The sequence below is a fragment of the Monodon monoceros genome, unplaced genomic scaffold (genome assembly GCF_005190385.1).
Source record: "Monodon monoceros isolate NGI ecotype Baffin Bay Population unplaced genomic scaffold, NGI_Narwhal_1 Super_Scaffold_10, whole genome shotgun sequence".
NCBI classification, from domain to species: domain Eukaryota; kingdom Metazoa; phylum Chordata; class Mammalia; order Artiodactyla; family Monodontidae; genus Monodon; species Monodon monoceros.
The window spans coordinates 25185567-25206751 of record NW_021703766.1 but is presented as its reverse complement, the minus strand read 5'-3'; positions in this window follow the sequence as shown (position 1 = coordinate 25206751).

Genomic DNA, 21185 nt, shown 5'->3' with positions numbered 1-21185 from the left:
ATCATGCATTCTGTAAACTGTATGTTCTGAGACCCTATGAAAGCTGACAGGGAAGGGAGCCTGCGATTGGTGAGCATACGATGACACCTTGTACTTTATTCCCTGTTGACTTTGGCTATGCCATACCTTTCCATTTCCTAGAGAAATAAATTAAAAGTCAGAAGTAATTTGCCTGATGGAGGGTGCAGGTGGAACTTGCTCAGAAGAGCCTTTGCATACTGTGAAATCCAATTTAACCCCTTGATGGGGGATAGCTTATTTTCTTTTGTTGACAGCTTTGTGGCAGCTAAAACAGGGACCTGATTAAATAGAGACAGTGAGAGATTGAGGTCTTGTTCTAACAGCAGGGGGATCAAGGCCTCTAATCTTATCTCCCAGAATGCAGAGATGAACTGAGGACAGAGGCAGAGAGATAAAGCCGGTTATTTTGTGCAGAGAGGGGAAAGTAGTAAGAGAACATGTGAAAGGAAGTATGAACAGTTGTTAACAAAAAATCAGTAAACGAAAATAAGAAAATCTAAACTGTACACTGAAAGAGAAAAAGTAAAGAAATTCCTAAATTAAAAGTTTGTAAAGACTTGCTAGTTGTAATTTCATCCTCTGATATCCTAAAAAGTTGAGGGCTTTTCCCTAGTAAAATATAGTGAACTTTAAGTGTATTTCGGACACTACAATTTCATTTGGTTCTACTTGTGTGTTGCTTTGTCTAATAAAGTTATTATTTGACAGATATATTTACCACAATTAAATGAAACCTCAATAAACCCATGATGTCTGCTTCATAAGTTCAAACATATTGTGCAATCACCAAGTCCTATAGACAGTTTCCTTTTGGTATTAATATTGATTTTCCATCAATTATCTTGCCAATCTTATTCAGAAAGTAGAACATAAATTTTACAACTTGCTGATTGCTATGTGTATTGAAATTTCAGTAGGTCTGAGTCTAATTAAGTGCTTTCATTGAAGGTTTAAGTCTAGAGTTAGAAGAATCTAACAATTGTCTCTCTCTCACAGAATATTGAAAATTCTATTTTCCAATTAGGTATATATGATTTCTTTCTACCTGGCTTTAGCTGTGCTGAAATTTTTGCCTCCATGTGCTTTCTGCAATATTTCCTTTATAAAGCACTTCCATCTACCATATCTGATTTTATCTGTTACTTGACGGGTAAGTGGTAGGATCAGGTCAGCATTGTTTACTGTAGGTTCTTCATAACACCTGTAGGTTGTGAGCAAGTATTATGTAGATATGGATATAGATGCAGATGCATAACACACATACACACACAAGTAGCTCTCTGGCGCATCTGCTTGAGGACAACTTTGTTAAATATAAGCGTTTCCATTTTAAAGGGTCTACGAAGTCCTGTGGGAATGTGAGTGCAACTCTTGAAAAAACAGGGTGGATGAAGTAGCATTTCCTTAACTAATTTTACCATGGAAATCTCTCTCAGATTTTAGCTCTAATATGTTGGAAACCATATTCTTCCTTATACTCAAAGGTCTTTCCACCTTGGTGATGTTCAGGTTCCAAAATGGCCTTCTCTGAGTCCAGCCTCTGTTTGTGTCCCCTAATCTACACTTATAAGTCCAGGCACACACAGGTATTGGCATGTAGTTGTTGCTCAGCTGAAGGATACTTTGTGATAAATTTGCACTCTTCTCTAGTATACTTCCTACTCTCCAAGTCCCTCGGGCAAATCTCCTCTTCTCACATGGACGTTCAAGTGTCTCCATTTTAGCTCTTGTTATTTTCAACTTTGCTTTTCAACTATTAATATTTCCAAAACAAGTGAAATGATTTTATGGGAAATTTACCTTTCTGAAGATTCTCTTGTGGGAATTTGGAAGTATGCATACATTTCATTGGTTTTGTTCAGTGATTTTGCAAAAGGGCAGATTATGTACCAGATGTAAACTTAGCTTCATGCTATTGAGCCAGCAAGAGTGAAATACATGCCAGGGTATCACAGACAGTGTTTCCATAACTTCACCAGAATAAGTGGGCTAAGGTCCCAGAGTATCAAGTGGTCTGAGATGTCATAAAATGGAATAAGTAGGGATTTTGAAATTAGACAGTGTTTTGAACTTTGAGAGGTTGTGACACTTGCCCAACCCTCAGTTTTTTTCATTTCTCCAATGGGGGTAGTCCTTACCATCTCATGTGGATGTCACAAGCATTAAGTAAAGTGACTTAATGTAAAGTGTACATATTATAGGGGCTCAGTACTCATTCATTCTCTCTCTTTTTTCCATTATATTTGTCAGTCTGATTAAAATCCATTTTATGTTTATACCAAAGAATTTCTATAATGTGAATATAACCTCTGAATATGTTTAAGGTTCCTATGTTTTCTTCCCAGGCTTAATTACAGAAAAGGTTATACACACATATTTAATATCTTTTACTTGAGAAAGGTGGATACTAAAAATCAACTAGCTTAAATTACATTTTATCCCTCTCCAAGCATGTAGAGGTGGAAAAGTTAAAACCTACATTTCCCAGATTCCCTGGCAGACAAAGGTGCAACTGTGTTTAGGTTCTGCCAATCAAATAAACCTGACTTGGGTTTAGAACACGTCAGGTGGGTAGAGGCAGGACATGGTATATTCATTCTTTTCTGTCACAGACCAGGTGAAGGTGTGTTTCTGGAGCCAGTGACCAAGTTAGCAACTTAACAGATAACTTTCTCATTTTGAAGCTTCCTGATTTTGTCTAGGGGTAGCAGCTCCTTTTGTAGCCTGCAGGATTGTGATTTATACGAAAAATATACATGTGGTCATTCAGGTGACCAAAATATATTTCTCATAGAAGTTTGGGCTTTGTGTCCACGATTCCTGGCTCACAGCTCCCCAAACCCTTGGAATTTCCTAAGTGGTGTGGAGAGTGACAAAGGTGTCTTTTTTTGTTAGTGAGGGGACTTCTGGAAAGCAACTAAGATTGGGAGCTGGTTGTCAGTGGAGCCAACCATGTGATTGAAGGGTTGGAATTTTTAGTTCCTCTCCCTGACCTCCAAGGAGGAGATAGAAGCTGGAGGTTGCATCAGTTGCCAGTGATTTAATCAGTCATTTCTCTGTAATGGTACCTCCTTCAGAACTCCCCAAAAATGGGACTGGGAGCACTTTTGGGTTGTGGACGCACGGAAATTTGGGGAGAGTGGTAGACTTGGAGAGAGCATGGAAGCTCATCACTCTTTCCCTCTACCTCGCCTTATGTGTCTCTTCCATTTGGTGTTCCTGAGTTATATCCTTTGTAATAAACCTGTAGTCTAGTAAGTAAAATGTTTCTCTGAGCTCTGTGAGCTCTTCTAGCAAATTAATTAAACCCAAGGAGAGGGTTGTATGAACCTCCACCTTTTATTTTAATATATTTAGCAATAGTATGATTTGAATCTTTCTCTCTGGTGACATTTAGCGTTACATATCAATGAATCTAGTTAAACAAGATACTCATGTAATAATAAATATAAATAATAAAAATTCTTAAACTCTATATGTCACTTATGTTGAATTAAATATTGGAGTTTGATCTTTAAAATTAAATTTGTTTAGAGGATTTCTCTTTGATTCATTTCATTTTCTAAAATAATATGGAAGAAAATAATATAAAAGTGAGCAAAATTTTCGGCCAGATGTCACAAACACCCAAAGTCCACCCATGAATGTGTCAAGACTTCTAGATTTTAAGTGTGATACACCTCAACTCTTAGTGTTCTTGTCTTTCATGACTTAGCATCTTGCAATAACACAGGGTAGACAATTCAGTCAGGAATATTCTAAAGATGAATTGATGGCAAAAGGATTGCTTACCTCCAACATATTTAATCAGTTTTCTGGCATGGGTGTAGCTACTTCCTTCATCTTGCAGAAATGGAATTCATTTTCAATAACTGGTACAGAAAGAAGAGTTGTAATCATATCAGTTCTATGTCTCATTTAGACTAAGGATTTTAAAATGTATTTCCCAAAATATTATAATTACTTAAATTTTTCATTTATTGTAAGATTTATTTAGAATGTAATTACCAAATGGCTTAATACCTTTTCTCATATGGATGTCTTTTTGGAAAGAGAAGACATTTCTTTCTATGCTATAGAAACTCACTCAATCAAATGTTGATTGTTTTGTCCAGTTTCATCTTGGAAAAAAAATATGCATAAAACCTTATTAGTAGAAAGAAGATATTTAAAAGACAAAACAAGTTAATGTACTTCAGTGGTTGCAAAACGATGCCCACAGGCTGAATCTGACATACAGGCATATTCGTTTCACCAGTTTCTCAGGGCTGCTGTAACAAAGTACCATAGACACAGACTGGGTGGCTTATAAACAAAATTTTATTTCTCAAAATTCTGGAGACTGGAAGTCCAAGATCAGGGTGACACATGGTCCATTATGGTGAGAATCCTCTTCTAGTTTCTAGACTGCTGACTTCTCTTTGTATCCTCCTGTGTTGGAGAAAGAGATAAATACTCCTCTGGACTTGCTTTCATAAGGTTGCTAATCTCCTTTGTGAAGGCTCCATCCTCATGGCCGAATCACTTTCCAGAGGCCCCACCTCTTAATGTCATTACATTAGGGCTTAGGATTTCAACATGTGTATTTAAGGAAGACAGAAATATTCAGTCCATGGCAACCAGGAAATGTTTTTTTAAAAAATGAATTTTGTTGACATTTTAAAAATCTGGAGATTTCATGTAAAATATGGAGATTTCTGTTTCTCTGAAAATGTTAGAACATCTGGTAAAATTAGGTTTGATGTGCGTTTCTCCACAATGATAGTCTGTTGGGACTAAGTAGCAGTCTTTCTCTTTAGGTAGGTGATTCTAGGCTGTGCATCGTAATAGCTGCAGAGGTCTGAAAAATACAAATCCCTGGTTCTCACCCCCAAAGACTTCAGCTAATTAGTCTGGGATCTGGCCTTTTGAAAGGCTCCCAGGTGATTCTAATACATACTCAGGGCTAAGAATCTACTGTTTTAGATGGAAAATGATTTCTCCGGTTCTTTATTTTTCACTTGCCTCATTTACATTACTTACCAACTCCCTCTAAGTATGTGCATTTTCCAGACATGGTCTTTTAGCAAATGAAAAGTGACATCTGTTACTTAAAATGTTGGGAAAAAAATAGGTAGTTTTTAAGGAGGTAACCGGGAATGGCCAATCAGATGGAAAAAAAAAAGAAGCCCTAGGGAGCAAGTCTAAGGGGAAGTTATAGTAATTGGAGTTGGGCTGATGGGAATGTGATAAAAAAGGAAAGGTACCTCCATGCAGAGAAGTGGAAAGTGCCCTGGACTTGGAATCTATTCACAAATCCATCACTACTTAGCTAAGTGACCTCAGGAGGTTTTCTATTCTTCTATAGGCCTTCATTTCCAAAATGCAAAATCCTGTGGCTGCTCTAACAAATTACCATAAACTTTGTGCTTAAAACAACCTAAGTTTATTCTATCACATTTTTTGCGTGTTGAAGTGTAAAATCAGTATCGCTGAGCCAGAAAAGAGGCATCAGTAGGGCTGCACTTTTTCCAAAAGCTTTAGGGTAGGATCAGTCCCTGGCCCCAGCTGACTTGGCTTGTGGCTACCTCACTCTTACCTCTGCCACTAAGTTCACACTGACTTTCCTCTCTGTATGTGTCCTCTCCTCTTCTGTCTGTGTGGTCTCCCTCTGCCTCTATTCTATAAGGAAATGTTTGATAACATTTAGGGCCCACCTGATAATTCAGGTTAATTTTTTCATTTCAAGATCCTTAGCTTAATCACATCTGCAAAAACTCTTTTCAACCGTATGGTGACAATTATAGGTTCCAGGGATTAGGACTTTTTTGAGGAGTGAGTATTTTTCAGCCTTTCACAAAAACGATTAAATTTAAAGGGATCAGAGATTTTCAGACTGTTTTCCTCAGAGACCTTCCAAGGATTGCTTTGGAAGTTACTAGAAACAAGTGGGGGATCATCCCTCCATTGCCACTGCTTCAATAGCCCATTTGTGATAGTTTTTTATATGTCAACTTGCCTGGCCATGGGGTGTCCAAATTAAATGTTATTTCTGGGTGTGTCTGTGAGAGTGTTTTCAGATGGTATTTGCATTTGAATCAGTGGACTCAGTGAGGTAGATGGCCTCCCCAGTATGTGTGGGCACATTGTCCAATCTACAGAGGGCATGAATAGAACAAAAGGACAAGGAGGCAGGAATCCACCCCATTCTCCCTGCTTTACTGCATAACCAGGAACATCTCATCTTCTTCTTCCCTTGGACTGAGATCGGTTCCTCTTTTTCTGAGCCCTTTAACTCAGACTGAATTATACCACTGGTTTCCCTGGCTCTTCCGATTGTGGAATTTCCCAACCTTCATAATTATGTCAGCTAATTCCTCATAATATTATATATATACATATGATATATATTCTTCTCTCTTTTAATTTAATAATGTGCTTACCTGAATATAAAAACCTTTTGAGACTCAGGGAGTTCACCAGAGTTGCTCTAGCTCCGCGATCATCAGCATTAAGATGCAAACACACAGTTTTCTGATTCCCAAGCCATCAAAGCAAAGGTTGCTATGAAATACACACAAGGATGTATAAAACTGAGCAGATTCAGGGATATTCTTTTATGGAAAATAAAGTCTCTCTCTGGGGAAGAGACTCACTGATTTTAAATGGTTGCAAAAAAAAAAAAAAGGACCTCTTACAGTTATTAATCATAACAAGGTCACAAGAGCAGAGTTTAAAGTCCAATTCCAATTCCATATTGTAAACTTTACCGTGAGCAATAGCTTCTGTCATCAGTAATTTTTTTCTCACGTTGCCATTTTTTTCCTACTCAAAGGAGTATTTTCTACGTTTGTTCTTTAGGCCTTTTCAAAATTTGCTTCCAGGGCAAATTTTCCCCAAGGGGAGTGAGGATAATAACTAGTCTTGTGGCCGCATGTTTTAAAAATAGAGAAACATTTGCTTTGTGGGTTTTGTTTTTTAAAACATCTTTATTGGAGTATAATTGCTTTACAATGGTGTGTTAGTTTCTGCTGTAAAACAAAGTGAATCAGCTATACATATACATATATCCCCATATCTCCTCCCTCTTGCGTCTCCCTCCCACCCTCCCTATCCCACCCCTCTAGGTGGTCACAAAGCACTGAGCTGATCTCCCTGTGCTACGCGGCTGCTACCCACTAGCTACCTATTTTACGTTTGGTAGTGTATATATGTCCATGCCACTCTCTCACTTCATCCCAGCTTCACCCTCCCCCTCCCTGTGTCCTCAAGCCATCCTCTAAGTCTGCGTCCGCTTTGTGGTTTTGATAACCACACGTGCTACCTGTGCTGCCACTTATTCTGGCCTGTGGAGAAGGCAGGTCGTGTTTAACAAGAGGAAAAGCTAAAAACGACACTGTTTTACTGCTCTTTCTCCAACATGTCAGGATGGGAAAGGAGAAGAGAGGAGGAATGGCTGTAAGAAAGCCATGGGACGCTATTCTGGAGGAAAAATAGTACGTGCTCTATGATGTTTCATGTTAACATCCACTCAGCAGATTTGAGTGCTTTGCAGAGTTCCTGCCACAAGACTTTCTGGAAGATTTTGACAGTTTTGGTGGCCAGAGAAAAATCGCTTTCCTGCAGGAGCCCTTCTGAAAGGAGCTCTTCAAAATGAACCCATTTACCGCTTCTCTGTTAACCAGTCACTGAGTGCTAGATAGGTCCAAAAGCTGATGAATCAGAAAACTCTAGCCTGAGAGAGAAACAGCAGTCAGACTCCACGGAGCGCATTGGCAGCCGATATTCCTTAGGAACAGTCTACTTACACTTCATCGAGTAAATTACAGGGAAGCTCAGGACTTCCCTCACAGGGAAGCAAGGGCAAAGATGGTTCTCCTTAGATGTACCATCAATTTATGGTCTTGGCCTCTTGATTTTAATGGTCGATGTTAACAGCAGAGTAATAGTGATGTTTGTTAGTCATTATACTAAAATTTTATACAGATCTTTTTCCTTACTTTTTAAAATTATCTCAGGATGTAGATATCTTGATTCTCATTTTTATAGAAAAGAACTGAGAAAAAGAGAAGGTATGTAATTTATGCAAGGTTATAGCAAGTAATGGTGAAGAGGCAACAAAACCCAATTCTGTCTGACTCTCTTTCTGTAAGCTAAAGAACGTAAGAAAATAGCCTTTTAAGTCTCATGTGAAATCATTAACAAGTTTCTACTCTATTTGTCTCTTTGTTGCTGGTGTTATTTGGTTTAGCTATAGTTTTAAATTGATTTCTTTATTTTTGACATATTTCCCTCCCCCTTTCACTCTGTACCCCTCCCAAAGGCTACAATATTTGACAGATTTGTGTGTATCCTTTCAAAAGTGTCCTAAGCATGTACATGCATATATGTCAGTAACATTTTTTACACAAATGGAAATATACTGTACATGTTTCTTAAATGATTTCCCAAAAGTCACACAGCTGAGGCTTGCAACCAGGAAAACGTAACACTCAAGTCTGTGTTTTTAGCTGCTATGTTAAACTATTATAAATAAAAATAAAAGGAAATAGCATATTGTATGTGACCCTTAGAATAACTGTGTTGAAGTAGCAATAATCACCTCCTCCCTTTTATGGATGAGGAACTTGAGATTCACAGGGGGAAATAAACTCCGCAGGTCATACTCTCAATACACGGTAGACCTGGAATATAGACACACTGCTATGTAAACTCAAATGCAACTGCATTGTGTGACATTCCACTCCTGATTGCCAAAAAAAAAAAAGTGTTTTCTTTTATGTTTGCCTTCCTCCATCAAACAAAAATAAAAAGAATAAAAACCTTCTCTCATTCTTTAAAGCCAACTTGGTTTGACTGAGGTTCTTAAAATTAGAAAACACATTGATATTCTTAGTTTTTCTAGTAAATCTTCATGTCTGTTGCTATAATATTTAGTAGCAAATTCTGTTCTTTTCCCTATCACATCCCTTGTCGATGCTAAAGAGACAAGATGGGAATGACAAACCACTTCAGGTACCTCTCCAAGCAGCATACATCTTGAAGATTATAGACTAAACTATACACAAAATCAATCTATTTTTTTCAGCATTACTCTGTGGATTTGTCTTTTCTAGTAGAGGTATTAATTGGGCCAGAGGGGCTCTGAGGAAATGGTTTAGTGGGACCTAAAGCCTATCCATGAATATTTATTGAGTGCCTACTTTATAACATACTGCCTTGTGCACATCTTGCACAATTCTTCCTGTGTTGTTAAACTCTTTCAATTTAATCTCTTCCCATCTATAATACATACGAATACATATATTATTTGTATGTATTACAGATGGGAAGAGATTAAACTGAGAAATTTACTTTTTATTCTAACTACTGCATTCAGTGGATACAGAGCTCAGTATCAGTGACTTTAAGAGTGTGGCCCTGTAGCTTGGTGGAAGGAAAGAAGAGAAGCAGTTCATAGAGAAAAGACGGTAGAAGCAATGTAAAAAAAAAGGGAGAAGAATGAAGTAATTTTCTCAAAATGAGGTTTTAGAAGACATTCGCCGTGTGCCTTCTACCATCTGTTTCCTTCATATAAAGCCCCACACACTTCTATGTCCATCCCATGCTGGTTGGGTGGAGCTTCAGGCCTGGAGCATGTGACCAGGCCAGGCATAACAGAGACCCAAATACGGCTGGCCACAGAAATTGATTCAGTGATTGACTGACTGTAACAAAACTAGAATGAAACTCATAACGTTTGGGGAAACTATCAGAGAGAGGGTTTCCTTTATGAGATGTTCTTTTACCTGGGAGGATTTGAAGATCATGCTTCTGCAGTCATCTAAACACAGTTTGCATCCAGAGAATAAAGTCAACATACAGAAAAGAGGGATAGTGAAGCATATATGGGTATAGAGCAGTTCCTAATACCGTCATCTGAGGTCCTGAATCTAGCCCTAATCCTGAACTTTTTAACCCCAGTGGCCAGTAAGTTTTTTGTTTTCATTTGTTTTTGTTTATTTTCGTTTAGGTTGATTTTCTGTCACTTGTAACTAACAGATTAGTAATGTATACAGGGAGAACAATGATTAGAATACAAATCCAGCAAGATGACCAACCCAGACCAGTCCCAGATAAGTTCTAACAGATGATCTGAAGCACATTTTCAGAACTGCACTGTAAAAGTAGAGTGAAGGTAGAGGTCAGAGAGGGAATCTCCCTCCAGAAAACATTCTGGGGATGAAAGGTCAGCCTTAAGACATGAATCTGTAAGGAACAGGAAAGAAATAGACCCTCAGGTACTCCACTGAGATCTTAAGCAAGGACCTAATTGGGACATACACTGAATGCTCTGTGTAGTAAGTTAGAAGTCCAGGGATTTACAAGTTACTGTTACACATATTTTCAAACCTGATGACACTGTGAAATATAATATTGACTCTGTATTGCTTCCAGAAGAGGGGAATTATTGGGTTTTAGAGGCAGGGAATGCTTGGATACTGCCTTTGGAATAAAAGGTAAGATCATGAAGGGGTTTCACACATACAGTTATCCAAGTGATGGTAAAACTGCATGCATGGACAAAAAATAGAGGGGCTGTGTTTTTGTTCCTAGAGTTGAAGGGGGAGAAAAAAAAAGCGAGAAGAATGACTAAGAGGTTCTTTGAGGTTGGGTCCATCTGGGAAAGTGGCCGGTAGAAATTTGCTGGTGGGTTAATTTATATCCTCACTGGTTAATATTTAGCTCAGTCTTCTTGATTGTGCTTTGATAAAATTTCTTTCAGTTTTACCCCAAATCATAACTTAGTCTGCTTTGCTAACAAATGCTTTGTGGAGATGTCATTTCTCTTTATATTTGCCCCAAATTTATACTTAGTTCCTTCCTCACATAGAAGAAATTGAGAACACAGAAGCAGATGGGGACATGGTGATTCTAATGTACCACAAAGAGGTTTTTGGCAATCCTTATCCATGAAATAAGATTTAAGCTAGGGTGATATCATGTCCTAGTTTTCCTGGGACAATTCCGGTTTGATTCTGTAGTCCTAGAAACTTAATAACAATGTCCCTCTTCACTTTTGCATTTGTTGCAGTTTGTAAAATAAACAATATGGACACCTAGATTTAAGCCCATCTTATTAGATTTCAAGGGGCTGAGAGGGACCCCCTTAAAAATCTCATGTAGAAAATATTAAGCAGAATGCCTGGTACATAATAATTTTCTTGACAGTAATAATTGCATGTGATATTTTATCACTCAAATTCTCTGAGGTTCAGACTCTTCATTTGTTAGATTGGGGTAATAATGCTACTGACCTTTTAGAATTAGGCAACAGCTTCAAGGACAGTTGCCCATTCAATTATAATATATACTGACTAGCATGTTCACTCGGTCACTCACTGATAATCTCACTCTCTCATTCTCTTTCCAGCAATTCAAATAATTATCAAGAGGCTGCTCCATGCTTGGGAGAATCTTAGGGTCTAGGGATAAAAAGGTTAATCCAAAATAGTTCTTGCTTTCAAGCAATTCATGGTATAAAGGGAAGGTAGATGAGTGGAGAAGTAAATTGAAATGTGCAGTGCAACAAATTTGCAGAACAGATGATAAAAGAAAGAACAGCATTGATTCCAAGATAAATTAAATATATTTGGACAAAAGTCAATATCAATATCAAGAACAAGAACACGTGTCACGGTTAATTTCTTTTTCTTTTGTAATTTAACTACAGCTTTCAATGAGTTTCTGTTTTCCAGTAAAGGGACATACTGGCAAGGCTCAATATTTTATTTCCAAAGAAGTGAAAGGTATAATTGTTTATTGTTTTCTGAATACTCAAAAATGAATATCACATGGTTATGCCAAAGATGGCATTATTTCTGATGCTGATATGAATCAATATCCCCTGGAGTATATTTTAAGTCATAACAAAAGGCAGATTGTAGCAAAAATTATAGATGTTTCATCCCCCCTTCTCTGAATTGACCACTTATACACAGCACGCACGCACACACACACACACACACACACACACACGATTAACCAAGGAGGTTCAAGGTTGAGATCATGGGTTGTGGCATATTTGGCTTTAATCAGTCGTCGGCCCATGGAAATTAGAAAAACACATTTTATGTGGCACATGAAAGAGTCTTTAAATAATTCATCAAAATTGGTAGTACAGAGTGTTTACTTAATACACATTTAAATGAATGAATGAATGATGAAATCTTAGACATTTGACTTAAGTGGCTTGCTGCTCTGTAATGACACAAATTTTATCAAACCTCTGTGAGGCTACGTTTCATGATTTTTAAAGTGAGCATGTAAAGATATTGCTTGAAAGATCCTTGTGTGTGTTTGTGTGTGTGTGCTTGTGTACTGGACATGTACTGGATATGATTCCTGGGACAAAATATATCCTCAATAATTGGGAGCTGTTGTATAAGGTTAGCATTTTTACTTTTTTTTTTTTTTTTAATAGAGAATTTAGAGATTCCAAAGATAGTGTGACATGGACACAGGCCAAAGTCTAAACCTTCCTTTGGTCCTAGTGCTATATCAAGTTTGGTTTATCAAAGAAATCACTAAAGATTAATGTCGTGGTCTAAAGCATTTAACTTTCTGTTAAAAGGGCTAGGTAAGGAAATGATTATTAATTTGATATCCAGAAATCCAATGTTTTAAAGGATTCTTGACTTGGTTCTGGCCTTGTCTTGTGCTCTACCCCTCCTGTCTGTCCAGTTGCGCTCTCTTCATAAATTGCTTCACACCTTTTCCCCTTGGTCCTTATAATTTCCTCTGGGTGGAATGACCTTTCTATTTTATTCATTGAGATAAACACAAAACTCCTAGTTGTCCTGTAAGATGCTGTTCAAACATTATTGCTTCTACAAAACCTCCTGTAAATCTCTAAGAAGAGACAATCACTGTTTTGTGCCCAAAATGTCCCTTTAACTGCCCCTGCGCTAGTGTATGGTTTATAATCTCCTAGTTTCTTGCGTTTTCTGCTTCATGGTGAACTTTTGCAAGGTAGTGAACGTTTCTTGAAGTTGATTCAATCCTTTTTAATCAAATGTGTTTCAGATTTGTCACAGCAAAACTTTTAAACATTTATGTTCTGAATTCAGCACCGCAAATTCAAAATCTTGATTAATGAATGTAAGTGAATGAGTGGTCACCATTGTAAGAAAAGCATCTGTTGAAAGTGTAGTGATATCATTATAGCTACTATTTTTCACTAAACTCAAAATGCTATTAATTGTAGGAAGCACCATTATTTTATATGCCAATATAAATAAATACATTGCCAATTATACTCTAACCATGCTTTCTTATCACTTAGAATAATGTTAATAACTTACTATTGAAATCTCTTGTTGACTTTGTCAATTTTTTTATACCTATCATCTTTTTGTGTGTGGGGGAGGCAGAATTAAGGTATTTATAAAGCATTCTAATATTCAGAGGCAGACCCTTTGAAGTTTTTTTGTTTGTTTGGTTTTGGTTTTTTTTGCGGTACGCGGGCCACTCACTGTTGTGGCCTCTCCCGTTGCGGAGCACAGGCTCCGGACGCACAGGCTCAGCGGCCGTGGCTCATGGGCCCAGCCGCTCTGCGGCATGTGGGATCTTCCCGCACCGGGGCACGAACCCGTGTCCCCTGCATCGGCAGGCGGACTCTAAACCACTGCGCCACCAGGGAAGCCCCCTTTGAAGTTTTTTTGAGAAGTTATTTAGAGTTGTTAATGTTCATTTTTTACCATTTGGTGTCATCTTTTGTGCAGTCGAAAGTGCTGATAATGTTGTATTTTCTAAAAGAGGGCACCTCTAGTAACTCTGAGATTTGCTTCCAAGCTGCTGACATTAACTTTGTATTTTTAAAAATTGAGGTGAAATTCACATAACATAAAATTAACCATTTTAACATGTACATTCAGGGGCATTTAATATTCACAGGTGCTGTACCACCACCTCTGTCTAGTGCTAAAACATTTTTATCACCCAAAAGAAAACTCATATCCATTAAGCAGTAACTCCTCATAGTTCCATCCTACTTTCTGTTTCTATGGATTTATCTATTCTGGGTATTTCATATACAAGGAACCATAAAATGTGTAACTTTGTGTCTGCCTTCTTTCAATTAGAAAAGTGTTTTCAAAGTTCATCTGTCCTGCGCGTCCGGAGCCTGTGCTCCGCAACGGGAGTAGGCCACAACAGTGAGAGGCCCGCGTACCGCAAAAAAAAAAAAAAAAAAAAAAGTTCATCTGTATCATGGCATGTATTAGTACTCCATTCCTTTGTATGGCTGAATGATATTCCATTTAATGTACATATAATTTATCTATTCATTGGTTAATGAATATTTGCATCATTTTTACCTTTCGGCTATTTCACCTATCATGAATAGTGCTGCTATAAACATATGTGGAGAAGTATCTAAATATCTGAATAATTGTTTCTATTTCTTTTAGGTAGAAATGGAATTTCTGGGTCATATGGTAATTTTATGTTTAATTTTTGGAGGAACTATGGTACTATTTTCACGTGTGACTGCACCATTTTAGATTCCACCAGCAATGTACAGGTGTTCAAATTTCTCCACATCCTTGCCAATACTTGTTATTTTTCTTTTTTTCAATTATAGCCATCCTAGTGAATATGAAGTGATATCTCATTGTGGTTTTGATTTGCATTTCCCTAATAACTAATGATATTAAACATCTTTTCATGTACTCATTGAGCATTTTTATATCTTCTTTGGAGTAATCTCTATTCATGTCTTGTGCCCATTTTAAGATTCTATTGTTTGCTTTTTTGTTATTGAGTTGTGCTGTATATATATTCTGGATCATGCACTCTTATCAGGTATATGATTTGCAACTATTTCTCCCATTCGTAGATAGTCTTTTTAATTTCTTGATAATTTTCTTTGACACTCAAATATTTTTAATTTAATGAAATACAATTTATCCCTCTTTTTAAATTTTATTGCTCATTCTTTTGGTGTCATATCTAAGAAGAATTCATTGCCAAAATCCAAAGTTTACTGCTATGTTTTCTTCTAAGAATTTATGGTTTTATATTTATAATATTGATCCATTTTGAGTTAAGTTTTTTTAACATCTTTATTGAGTTAATTTTTGTGTATAACGTGAGGTAGTGGTCCAACTTTATTCTTCTGGATGTGAATATCCAGTTACTCCAGCACCACTTGTTGAAAATACTATTCTTCTCCCATTAAATGGTCTTGGCATCCTTGTTGAAATCAGTTTTCCATAGATATATTGGTATATGGCTGGACTCTCAATTCTTTTCCATTGGTTTGTATGTCCATCCTTATACTAGTACAATGCTATTATGATTACTGTAGTTTTGTTGTAAGTTTTGAAATTGAGAATATGAGTCTCCACTTTGGCCTTCTTTTTCAATATTGCTTTGGCTATCAAGTACTCCCCTATAATTCCATATGGATTTGAGGATTGGCTTTAATATTTCTGCAAAAACAAACAAAAATCTTTTGATCACTTTAGGTAGTATTGCCATCTTAACACTAGTAGGTCTTTCAACTCTTAAACATGTGGGGTTTTTTTTTGTTTGTTTGTTTGTTTAATTATATCTCCTTTATTTCTTTTAGCAGTGTTTTATAGGTTTTAGTATACAAGTCTTTCACCTCCTAGCTTAAATTTATTCCTCAGCATTTTATATTTTGGGGTGTTATTTTAAATGGAATTGTTTTCTTAATTTCCTTTTCAGTATAGAAGCACAACTGGCTTTTGCATAATGATTTTGTACCCTGAAAATTTGCTGAATTGATTTATTAGCTCTAACAGTTTGTGTGTGTGTGTGTGTGTTGTGTGTGTGCACCTGCGAGTGTGTATTATTTGGGAGTTTCTATATATAGGATCATGCCAATTACAAATAAAAATAGTTTTACCTCTTCTTTTCTAACATGGATGCCTTTTATTTCTTTTTTTCGCCTAATTGCTCTCACCTAAAGGCTGGGATTTCCAGTAAAAGCTTGAGTAGTAGTAGTGAAAGTGGGACTCTCTGTTTTGTTCTTGATAATAGGGAAAGCTTTCAGATTTCACCATTAAATATGATATTAGCTTGAGATTTTTCATAAAAGCTCCTTATCAGTTTGAGGAAATCTGTTTTTATTCCTAGTTTGTGGAGAATTTTTCTTATGAAAAAGTGATGGATTTTGTCAAATGGCCTTTCTGTGTCAATCAAGGTGATGATAATGTGTGGGTTTTTTTGTTTTTTTGCTTTTTTTTTTTTTTTCGGTACGCGGGCCTCTCACTGTTGTGGCCTCTCCCGTTGCGGAGCACAGGCTCCGGACGCACAGGCTCAGCGGCCATGGCTCACGGGCCTAGCCGCTCCACGGCATGTGGGATCTTCCCGGACCGGGGCACGAACCCGTGTCCCCTGCATCGGCAGGCGGACTCTCAACCACTGTGCCACCAGGGAAGCCCGATACTGTGTGTTTTTTTCTTTGTTCTATTTATGCACTGTATTACACTGATTGAGATTTTTTTTTAAATTTTGAAACACCATTGCATTGGGTGTGGGGAATAAATCCCACTTAGCCATGGTATAAAGTCCTTTTAATATACTGTTGGATTCAGTGTGCTATTATTTTTTGAGGATTTTTGCATCTGTAGAAGAGATATTGGTCTGCTTTTCCCAGTTTTTGACATTTTATCTGGCTTTGCTGTAAGGGTGATGTTGGCTTCACAGAATGCATTAAGTAATGCTCTCTCTTATTCTGTTTTTATATTAGTTTTAGATGGATTGATGTTCCTGCTAAATATTTGTTGGAATTTATCTGTGAAGTCACCTGATCCTAGACTTGTCTTCATTGGCAGTTTTTGGATTACTGATTCAGTCTCTTCACTTGTTACAGATCTATTTAAATTCTCTACTTCTTCTTGAGTCAGTTTTGGTAATTTGTGTGTTTTTAGGAATTTGTTCATTTTATCTAGTTTATCTCATTTTTTACATGTAGAATTATTCATAGCATTCTTTTGTGGTTCTTTTTTGTTTCTGTAAGGTCAGTAGTAATTTATCTGCTTTTAATTCAGATCTTTTCAACTTCTCTCTTTTTTCTTAGTCAGTCTGGTTAAAGGTTGGTAATTTTGTTGATATTTTTAAAGAATCAAACTTTGGTTAACTGTTTTTCTGTGTCATTTTCTCTATTCTTTATTTAATTTATTTCTACACTAATCATTAATTTTTCCTTTCTTCTAGTTTTGGCTTTAACTTACTCTTCTTTTTCCTACTTCCTTAAGTTGTAAAGTTAGATTATTGATTTGAGATTTTTTTTTAATGTAAGTATTTACAGCTGTATATAGATTTCCATCTGTGCACTGAGTTCATTGCTTTTCATACATTTTGGTATCTTGTATTTTTATTTTCATTCATCTCCAAGTATTTTCAAATTTCCATTTTTATTTTTTGACCCACTGTTTAAGACTACATTGTTTAATTTGCACATATTTGTGAATTTTCTAGTTTTCCTTCTGTTATTGATTTCTATATTTATCCCATTATGGTAAAAGAAGATATTTTGCATGATTTCAATTTTTACAAATTTATTGAGACTTCTTTGGTGGCCTGACATATGGTCTTAGTGACTATTCCATGTGTGCCTGCACACTTCAGAAGAATGTGTCTTCTGTTTCTTGGGAGGTGGAGTGTTCTCTGTATGTTAGGTTTTGTTGGTTTATAGTGTGATTCAAGTCCTCTACTTCCTTATTGACCTGCTGGGTAGATATTCTAATCATTACTGAAAGTGGACTACCGAAGTCTCCAACTATTACTGTAGACGTCTTTCTCTCTTTAATTTTGTCACTGTTTTCTTTATATATATTTTGGGCTTTTTAATTTGTTTTAAATATGTTTATAATTGTTTTGTTTTGTTGATGAATAGACCCTTTTATCAATATATAGTGACTCTTTGTCTCTTTAGCCATTTTTTTTTTTACTGTAATTCTATTTTGTTTATTAGTATAGCCATTCCACTTCTCTTCTAGTTACTATTGGTATAAAATATCCTATTTCATCCTTTCACTATCAACCTATTTGCGTCCTTGGATATGAGTCTCTTTTTTTTTTTTTTGTAGTGAGTCTCTTGAAGACAACATATTGTTGTATAGTATTTTTTTTATCCATTCTGTGTTGTGTAAATCATAAGCCATTTGCATTTTTTTAAATTAATTTATTTATTTTTGGCTGTGTTGGGTCTTCGTTTCTGTGCGAGGGCCTTCTCTAGTTGTGGCAAGCGGGGGCCACTCTGCATCGCGGTGCGCGGGCCTATCGCTATCGCGGCCTCCCTTGTTGCAGAGCACGGGCTCCAGATGTGCAGGCTCAGTAGTCGTGGCTCACGGGCCCAGCCGCTCCGCGGCATGTGGGATCTTCTCAGCCCAGGGCTCGAACCGGTATCCCCTGCATTGGCAGGAAGACTCTCTACCACTGTGCCACCAGGGGAGCCCCCATTTGCATTTTTTTAAACTGTTTTTGGCTGCATTGGGTCTTAGTTGCAGCATGCAGGCTCTTTGTCAAGGTGCATGGGCTTCTGTCTAGTTGCGGCACATGGGCTTCTCTCTAGTTGTGGCGCACGGGCTTCTCTCTAGTTGTGGCGTGTGGGTTTTCTCTTCTTTAGTTGTGGCACATGGGCTCTAGAGCACGTGGGCTTTGTAATTTGTGGCACACAGGCCCTAGAGTGTGTGGGCTCTGTAGTTTGTGGCACATGGGCTCTGTAGTTGAGGCACATGAGCTCTGTAGTTGTGGCATGTGGGCTTAGTTGCCCTGTGGCATGTGGGATCTTAGTTCCCTAACCAGGGATCGAACCCATGCCCCCTGCATTGGAAGATGGATTCTTTACCACTGGACCACCAGGGAAGTCCCTGCATTTGCATTTATACTGGTTTCTAATGAAGAAGGAGTTTCTCCTGCCACTTTGCTCTTTGATTTCTATGTCTTATATCAGTTTTCATTCCTTAATTCAATATTGCTTTCTTTTTAAAACTCTTTCATAATATATTATTTTGATTCCCTCCTCATATCTTTTTCTGTCTCTTAGTTATTTTCTTTTTGTTACCATGGGATTAAAATAACATCCTGAATTTATAGCTGTTTAGTCTGAATTGATATCAATTTAGCTTCAATAGAATACAAAATCTCTCCTATACAGCTGTGCTCCCACTTTATATTAGTATGTCACAGATTATATTTTTATACATTGTGTGTACATTAAAATATTTTATAGTTATTGTTTTGTGCATTTGGTTTTAAAGTCATACGAGAAACAAAAAGAGGAGTTACTACCTCCCCACTTCCCAAAGTAATAGTGGCTTTTATATTTCCCTATATACTCACTTTTACTGGAGTTTTTTTATTTCTTCATGTGGCTTCTAGTCTAGTTACTGTCTGTTGGCCTTCCATTTTAGCCTGAAGGACACCTTTTAACATTACTTGTAGGGAAGGACTACTATTGAAGACCTATCTCAGGTTTTGTTTATCTGGTAATGTCTTTACTTCCCCATTTTTGAAGGTCAGTTTTGTCAGTTATAGAATTTTTGCTTGATTATTTTTTTCAGGACTTTAAATTTGTCTTCCCAATGTCTTCTGGCTTCCAAGTTTTTTGATTAGAAATTGGCTATTAATCTTAATTAGGATCCATTTTATGTGAGGAGTTGACTCTCTCTTGTTACTTTCAGGATTTTCTCTTTGTCTTTGGCTCTCAGGAGTTTGATTATAATGTGTCTTGGTGTAGCTCCTTTGAATTTATCCTACCTGTTGCCCATTGAGCTTCTCAAATGTGTAGATTCATGTACTCCATCAAATTGTGAAATTTTCACCCATTATTTCTTTAAATATTCTTTCTGTCCCTTTTTCTCTGTCTTCTTCTTCTGGAACTCCCATAATGCATACATTGTTACACTTGATAGTGCCTGACAGTTACCCAAGTCTCTGTTCATTTTTCTACATTTTTTCTTTCTTCTTGCTTCTCAGACTGGATATTAATTGTTCTGTCTTCAACAATTCGTTGAAGTTCAACTGATTCGTTCTTCTGCTTTTGCTAAAATTGCTATTGAATCACCCTAGTGAATTTTTCATTTCAGCTTTTGACTTTTCATCTTCAGAATTTTTATTTTGTTCTTTTTTACAATACCTATCTCTTTTTAGTCTCTGTGTGTTTATATATTTTTCTCGTGGTTTCCTTTAGTTCTTTTCTCAAGGTTTTCATTAGCTCTTTGAGCATATTTAAGACCTTTGATTTAACTGTTTCTCTAGTAAGTCCAATGTCTGGGCTTCCTCAGAGTTAGTTTCTGTCCATTCTTTTCTTTTCCCCTGTGACTGGGCCATCCTTTCCTTTTTCGTTGTGTCCTTTATAATTTTGGTTGAAAACTGGAAATTTTAAATATTATTATGTGGTAAATCTGGAAATCGAATTCTCCTCCTCTTCCCCATATTTTTCTGTTGTTATGGTTTTAGCCATCCATTTGTTCAGTAACTTCTCCAAACTTTTTTTTTATTTTTGCAAATGCTTTATTCCTTGTCATGTGAGACCACCAAAGTCTCTGTTCTATTATTTCAGCGGTCCCCAGTGACTTGACAGAGATTTCCTTAAACTGGGAGCCAAGAAAAAAAGAAAATGGTCTCTTGGTCCTTGCCGATTAGCTCTGAGCTGGGGCACTTGTGAAATGCTTATTCTAGATACCTATGACTCTGACTTAATATTTACCTCCTGCTTGCACGGACCTCAGAGATCCACCAGAAGTCAAGCTTAGGGTCCTCTCACCTCTTTTCTGAGCACATGCCTGGCTCTGACCATCCCATACTCAGTATCCATAAAAGGCCCCCTTTTTCCCAAGTATTTTCCTCCTCAGCCTTCTCCTTCCCAGGATTTTCAGCCTATCTGTTTCTTGCCTTCCATGCCACCCGCCCATATGTTTTTCTTTGCCCCAGGCAGTTATAAGTGATATGTGTCTTTAAACATTTTGATAGACATCAGTCTGAGAAGCTGCTTCCACCAAAGGAGGGCAAAGCAAAGGCAAGCTTCTATGCTGGTCCCTTAGGTAATCACCAGACAAGTCACAATACCTAGGCACAATATTTTGATAACACGGTTCGTATTTCACCTTCTGGCACCAGCAAACTGAATCAAGAATGCAACCCACTGTTTCTATGACCACTGTTGAGTT